General features: G+C 32.6%; 1 protein-coding gene and 1 pseudogene across 1 annotated transcript in view; one reads left to right on the top strand and one right to left on the bottom strand.

The window, feature by feature from the left end:
- VWC2L (von Willebrand factor C domain containing protein 2 like) overlaps positions 1-8,105 on the top strand; it is a 160,533-nt gene that overhangs the window by 30,374 nt on the left and 122,054 nt on the right. The window lies entirely within an intron of this gene.
- On the bottom strand, positions 98-216 carry LOC111738731 (annotated as a pseudogene).

Below are 8,105 nucleotides of genomic sequence, written 5' to 3'. Positions count from 1 at the left end.
CTATTATTTTTAGGCAAGGCAATCCTTGGTTTACCTCACAGATTGCAAGGACCTTGTCAGCTTACAATCCCTTATTTTTTTTTATTTTTATTTTTTAGACCTGCAGCACCTGGTCTTCCTAGGTGGTCTTCCATCCGAGTACTAACCAGGCCCGACCCTGCTTAGTTTCTGAGATCAGATGGGATTGAGCTTGTTCAGGGTGGCATGGCCATAGACTCTATCAGTCCTTTAAAGGAAAGATCATTCTATTGCTATGTAACCTCTTTCAGAGGAGAGACAGGACAAAATTTTCTTTTCATTTTTCTTTTCCTGGAGTGTAATATTGATACAAACCAAAAGATTACAAACTCAGAAAAAGAATGTAGAGGAAAATGATATTTATAATTAGTAATGAAGAACAATTAAAATACTAAATTCCCAATCTAAAACCCTTGATTTGTGGTTATTAGAGAGGGAATGGGGTTCTTATATTGTATAATATATTACATCTCCAGTGAGTCTAGGGCAGTATTGTTTAATCAATCACATAAACATTTCTGCAATAAAATATATGATAATTAGAGTAAGGAGAGTGAATAATATAGGGGCACACATCATCTCAGGTCATTTTAATACCAGCTGAATTTTGGTATCAAAGTTATGAAAAAATATTGGATTTTTTAGAGATCATGGGAAAGGGATTGTATATTTGTGTTAGCAAACAGAATCTAGCAGTACATTAAAATAATTATTCATCCTGACCAAGTGGAGTTTACAAAAATAGTTCAAAATTAGGAACTCTATTAATACAATTTATTCTATTTCTAAATTGAAGAGAAAATCATATTATCATTTTTCTACATACATAAAGACATTAGACATAAATCAGCAAAAACTATTGACAAAAACTCTTGATAAAGTAAGACTAAGTAGATAATTTTTATATGGCAAACTATATCTACCTCAGGCCAAAAAGAGAGAATAATGCTTAATCAGTAAATACTAAAAGCATTCTCAATAGTCAGGAAAAAGACAATGATGCCCACAATTATTTAAAATGTCAGGTAGATATGAACTAGCTAATGTAATTAGAAACAAAAAAGAATCAGAGAAGAAAAATTGGAAAGAAGCAGATAAAACTGTCACATTGGCATATGATATGACTGTATACTTGGAAAACCCAAGAACATAGACTAAAAACTACTATAAAGAGAATTTAGTAAGATAGGGTTCAAATGTATGTATAGATCTTCTTCTCTATATAAATGTATATGTATACATGTTATCAAAATAAAATTGTGGCATTGGTATGTGGTGCAGAGATATTAATGGAATATAATGGAAAGTTTATAAACAGACCTAACAACATTTGAAAATTTAGTCTATGATAGGTAAAGTAGTATTTCAAATTAATGTCAGAAAGATAATTTGTAGAAGACAAAATGGATAGTTGTCTGAGAAAAATAATTTAAAATTCCTACCTTATATCAGAATTTATAAGAAAATTCAATTCAACAAAGACTTAAATATAAATTATTTTCCAGAACAGTACAAGCAGAAAACGTGGACAATTTGATTTATAATTTTGAAGATTTACAATCTAGATTTTACAAATAAGTGAAAATCTCCACATAGCAAAACAAAACATCAGTGTAAACAAATTAAAAACTGGGAGAAAATCAATCTTAAACCCCAAAGGATTAATCTCTCTCATATATAAAGAGCTCTTAGAAATGTATAAGAAAAATGACCAACTACTGTATTTTAAAAGTGGGCAAAGAACTTCAAAAGTCGTTACAAGAAAAACAAAACAAAAAATTTCTTAAAATATATGAAAAATTGCTCAAACCACTTATAAAAAAATAAAAATTTTATACCATTTTTATACTTACAGATTGGCAAAAATCCAAAAATTTAATAACCCACTTTGTTGTTGATACTGTGCTAAAACAGGCAATCTTTCATATTGCTGGTGCATGTATACATTGGTAAGAAATTTGACAATATATGTCAAAATCAAAGTGCATATATCTTTTACTTCAGCAACAGCATTCTCAATTACAGAAGTGTGAAATGACAAATGAGTGATGTTACTGATTTTTTATGTTGTACTTCCAGTTTTCTTTTTAATGAAAAATGAGCAGAATATCTGTAGAAATAATTACAGATTTAAATTTTCTTTGAATGTGCTATCAGTTGATAGTCATAAAAAACCCTAATTTCTTTCTTTAAACAAATATTTTTGTTGAATTATAATGTAAGTAGCTTCTGCTTACCCTTTTTATCTTTTTAATCTCATAATACATTTTTAAATTTTAATTTCACATGGCTCAAAATTGTATAATAGAAATCTATTTGGCATCAACAGGCTATTTTTTAAAGGAAAAATTAACATTAAAATAAATAAAAGTGTTAATCTTTGGATGACATATTTATGTAGTTTAAGAATTATAAAACCTTACAAAGAATTATTTTTAAAATAAGAAGTAAAGAGACATAAAAGATTTCTAACTGTGAAAACTCAAATGTGTTAGGTTGCTATGTCTCAGAATAGTGATAAATTAAATGGAAATTCTATCAAATTTTCAAAAGCGATGTAATTTTTTTTGTAAGTTGAGAAATGTTGGAAAATTTAAATACATGAAAAAAATGCACTTGGAAGTTTGGGGAATTCAATCTATCAGATATATTAATATACAAAGATAATAATTTTAAACAGTGTGATAGTAGAACAAAAATAATCAGATAAAAAGAATAGAAAATTAGAAAATGACCAATATTGATTATATACTAATTACAATTTAGTATATAATTAAGGTGACATCCAAGTATTTGATGAAAAAATTATTCTAAAAATATATTACAAAGGTTAATTATTTTTAAGTGAAATTACATTTCTATCTGACTCAGTTTTCAAAAATAAATTTCACTTAGATTAAAGATCTAAATCTAAAAAAATGAAAACATAAAGGAATTATTTTTTAAATAACGTGAACTTTAACTTATTCTCAGGATAGAACTGGTCATCCTAAAAATAAAAGCAAACAAAGAATTTATGAAAGAAAAAATTAAAATGGAAATTAAGTAACATATAATTTCATCCACAAATTTCTTTATAAATTAAATATAAAATAAAAGAAAACAATGTCTAATTTTGGAAAGGTAAAATACAACAGGCATTCCTATGCACTACTGGTGAGAATGTAAACTGATATATCCTTTCTGCAGGACAACAAAAATGTACGAAACTTTGATCCAGCAATGTCACTTCTAGAAACTGATCAAAAAGAAATAATCAGATAAGTATATAAAGATGTGCCTATAGAGACATTTATTACAGAGTTGTTTGTAATAGCAAAAACTTGGAAACCTTGAAACCTAAATACTCAGCAATAAGGTTCAGAGTATATTATTAGATTAAACTAGTAGGCTAAAAAGCCTATATACATATATATACATATCATAAATATGTATTTATATATGTGACCCTATTTTTATTAAAAAGAACATATATCATATGTATAGAAAAAGACCGGAAGAAAACACTTCAAAATGTTAATGGTATTTTGAACAGTAGGCTAATGAATCATTTTTTTTACTTTCTTCCCTTGGCTAACCCATACTTTCTAAATATCCTTCAATAAACATATGTTATCCTTGCGACTTAAAATTATAATTTAAGAGAGAAAATAAAAAATTATTTAAGATTTATATAAAACTTTTTCTATTTTCATAATTTATTAATCAGTGACATGTCACTTATTAGAAATTATACTATAAATCCTTGTTACAATTTGACTCCATAAATTAACTAACCAATTAACAATTCGACCACTTGACTTTCAACTCCTTAATTATGAGATTTTTTATAAAGCATTTGGAAAACCTCATTGCCCATTTTATGCATCTATTCAGACAATTGCTAAAATATTCACTTGGATATATCCATTTACATTTTCATAAAGATATTTCGCAAAATCAGCCTTTTAAGTTTGAATACTGGATACAGTCTCTCATGTTAATTTGATATTTTTTCACTTCCTCTTAGGTAGACAATTAGTAACAAGTGAAACACAGACATAAAACAAACACACCGAAAATGAAAAATTTTCTGGCAATTGCACATATCCATTTGCTACCGAGCCCCTGAAAATAGTTCATGATGAAAGCATAGCCTATGAAAGGCAGTTTCAAAGTCTGCATTTCATTGACTCCATAACTGAAGGTCAGAATTATCATATTTGTATAAAGTAGATGTCAAAACAGAGTAATTATAAATAGCTATTTTAATGAATCGCAACAATAATTTTCTATTGCTTTCACAGAGCTTCCTCCAAAATATGAAAGGAAATATTTATATTTATGTTGTCTTCAACCAACAGGATTTTCTCTTAATTCACCAGCATATTAGATTTCAAAAACATTACTGTATAATGTTGACACAATAGAAATTAACACTTTATTCATTTCCTGCTAATCACATCTCTTTTTAATTATCAGGGCCATCCGGTCCTTCAGAAAATGAAGGAAAGCCAACACATGCAAAAATGTGAACTTTTTCTGTTTCCTCCTTCACATATGGGAAATACTTAGGGACTAGAAATAATTTCATCTCTCTAATAGAGGCTTAAGTCATTGGCCATGGGAGAACCTCCCTGAGGGTGCGACACAATTGCTTGATCTCAGGAGTGTGGCATCACCAGTCTATAATGACCCCTTCTGTGAGCATTTCCTTATATATCCCAGACGTCCACATAGCTCTCAGGGACACCTAAAGGCCAATGGGTCAGTGGTGATGATGAAAGTGCAAGGTAAGTCTGAGAGTCTCGTTTCATCCAAACCTTTCTGGTGCAGACACATGAGGATGCCATACTCATTCCTTCACTTCACATCAGCATTGCCATGCAGAGCGCAGGCTTTTCAGAGATGTGGAGGCCCGGAGCAAGCTGTGTTCCACCGCCCCTGCCACCTTTCCCTGTCACGAATAAAAATAAACTTGGTGCAGTCAGACAAAAAAAAAAAATTGCAATGTACATTGTGTTTCTTGACCTTCATTGAATTTGAATGTCTTCAAAAGCATTTGAGCCTAAAGGGCCTTAAGCAAGGTATTAATTTACCTTCCTCAGAAACTTCAGAGGATCTGGAGCAAGAGTCTCGAATTAACTCATCCCTGAAGTACAAATTCCCAGATTCTCTTTCTTTACAGTTAAGACCAAATCTCTTGGGCTTCTACGTTTCATATCATTGGTAAGGAAAGGACCCAGAACTTTGAGTGTTCTTGAAAAGATCCTAACACTTCCTCAGCCGACAGTCACAGCCTCAACCTCACTGTTGGGCTTGAGACACTTAGGACTAATTTCTCCCTGCTTATCTCAGACCCCATCAGAAGCCCAGGATGACCAGAGCACTGCTCCGCCCCTGGACTCTGATCCTCATACGGTTCTGTGAGCTATGGGGTAACACCCAAAACCACTACTTTTGATTCCCGTTCCTTGCTTTTTCGTTCTCCATCATACCTACTGCCACCCGAATAGTGAATAGTGTAGATTTTGCTTATTCCGTTGTTTGTCGCCCCTCTTTACACAGTATAAACTCCATGCAGGCAAAGATTCTTCTCTATTTTGTTCACTGTTGTATGCCTACCAACTACAACACATTGTAGGTACAAATATATGTTTTTGAATAAATAAATGAATGAATAAACAGCCATATTTTGCCTTTGGAAGAGCTGAAATTAAACAATAAATTTGATTCTTTGAGTTATTTTAAGTTCTCCCTTGAAAAGTATTAGTCTTCTATTTCATAAAGAAGAGCTGCCATATGGAAAGTCTAGGATGTAATCTGTGATAGAAAGGAAGGTGCTTATCAGAAGAAGTCTTTCTTAATTACACTTGCTTTAGTTCACCACTAAGACGAGTGGTGCATGTATTGATGGAAGGCCCATCGAGGTGATCTAGGAGAGACAGGCTGATTGCCAAGGGAAACTGAGTCCAGTTTGATCTTTTACTGCTTCATAATCTTGCCATGAACACTTAAAGCTTTTGTTTCTTAAGAGCTGACATAACTACTTAGTTAACATACGGATCACTTTAGTGCAAAATTAATATAATACTTTAGCTAGTATTATTCTTAATGATATATTTTATTTAACAATAGGGCTTGGACTTTTTCAGGGCTATGAAGCCATGAGCATTAACTGAATATGGAATTTGTCAGGGTTTGGTGTAAAGACATGAAGCAAATTAAGAAAATGTGATTTGATATTGGGGTAGAGGGAGAAAAACTGATTGCAGGAGATAATAATTCTAGAAATTAAATTGTGCACCTGGAAAAGAAATCAGAAATGTGGCATTAAACAGGTACAAGGGAAACTGGCTAATCAATATATATTCTGGCATATAGCAATCGGGGAACTCTCCATGGATTGCTGTGGCTGAGGCAGGAAGCCCTTACAGTAACACTTCTGATATTTAAATGTAGCCCTGAGCTGCTTTAAATCTATCTATCAGAAATGTTAAACCTTCTTTGAAACATATTTATGGTTGGATATCCCTCAATTGAGAAGAGAGAACTGAGAAGTTCCTGCATGCACACTTATTTTGCTTCTCTGAGCTTCATTTGTACAAGGTGATAGCACAGAGCAGCCATAAACGCTCCTGCTTGTCAGGGTAGATAACCAGCTAACCCTGTGTCCTCCCTTCCTTTCACCTGTCACATTTATGGGTTCTGCAGAAAGGTCCATAAAGCAACACACCTGCCTTCTGGAAGGCTAAGCTCAGTTAGTTTCCAACGTTGTGAAATAACAAAATAGTTGGCAGAGTTGTTTACGAATCTTGAAAGCCAGCTTCGCTCCAACTTTCCATGTTCGGATTTAAAACAGGCAAGATGTAGGGCACTAGGGACTGATATCGTGTTGAAGGTGTGGGGTTCACGGTGTTTGTTTGCTTTGTCCTGCCTGCTTTGATTTGATTATTTCTTTAAGAACGGAGACAGACTGCAAGATAGGAGGAAAGCTACAGTGTGCAGAAGAGCATAGGAGCCTTTCAAACCAGAATTCCTGCAGGTTGATGGTAAAACAAACAAACAACAACAACAAAAATACTGGATTCCATTTTAACTCCCAGTAAACGCATCAGTCCTTGAGCTGAGTGAAGTAATCAGCCCCCTACGCAACGTCATCTGATATATACTAAAAAGCTATTCAACCCATCAAAAATAGTGCCTCTTCTAGTCTGCCAACATACATGTCCAGATACACACACATTTATAAATACTTGCTCACAATTTCTTTTATTTCTAAAGTTTTCATAATTGTCACTAAAAATTTGAGGAAAATAGCTAGATTTGTTGTTAATGACATCAGTTAAGTTACATATATTTTGGGAGGTTTATCAGATGACTAGGTCTCAAATATAGGCCCAATTAATTTAAATGTGAGGAAGAGTAAACCCATATATAAAATGCGCGTTGTTGGTTCTCTGCATCTGGGGATTCCCAACCATAGATCTAAAGTACTATTTTCAATCTGTGGTTAGTCTAATCATCTGATGCAAATCTTGGAGATTGGAAGGCCAACTATATTGATTGAAAAAAATCTGCATATAAATGGACCCTCACTGGTCAGCCCATGTTGTTCAAGGGTCAACTGTATTGCTAATAGATTTACGATTCATCATACTCTTCCTTACTCCTCTACAGTGAGTAAATGATTGTTTTAAAGTGAAGTATTCTTTCTGGATTTAAATTAGGGTAACTATCAACATTTTATAAGTCAGATTCACATTTAAGAATATTTTAATCTGTTTAAACAGCTCTATTGAAGTCTGATATGAAATGAACTCTACATTTTTAGTGTACAATTTGACGTTATGACATACATATAACTGTGAAACTATTACTAAAGAGAGCACCCATATCCATCATTCCCAAAATTTTCTTGCGTACCTTTATAATTCTTCCCTCCAGCCCTTCTTTGCCCCATTCCATCCCAGGCAATCACTGTTCTGCTTTGTCATTGCACACAAGTTTGCATTTCTTAGAACTATATACAAATGGGGTTATTCGGTATACACTCTCTTTAGTCTGAATTTTTCCATTCAGCATGATATTTTGAACTTCATTCATGT

The sequence above is a fragment of the Pteropus vampyrus genome, unplaced genomic scaffold (genome assembly GCF_000151845.1).
Source record: "Pteropus vampyrus isolate Shadow unplaced genomic scaffold, Pvam_2.0 Scaffold42, whole genome shotgun sequence".
Taxonomy (NCBI): Eukaryota; Metazoa; Chordata; class Mammalia; order Chiroptera; family Pteropodidae; genus Pteropus; species Pteropus vampyrus.
This window is presented reverse-complemented; position numbering and strand designations above follow the sequence as displayed.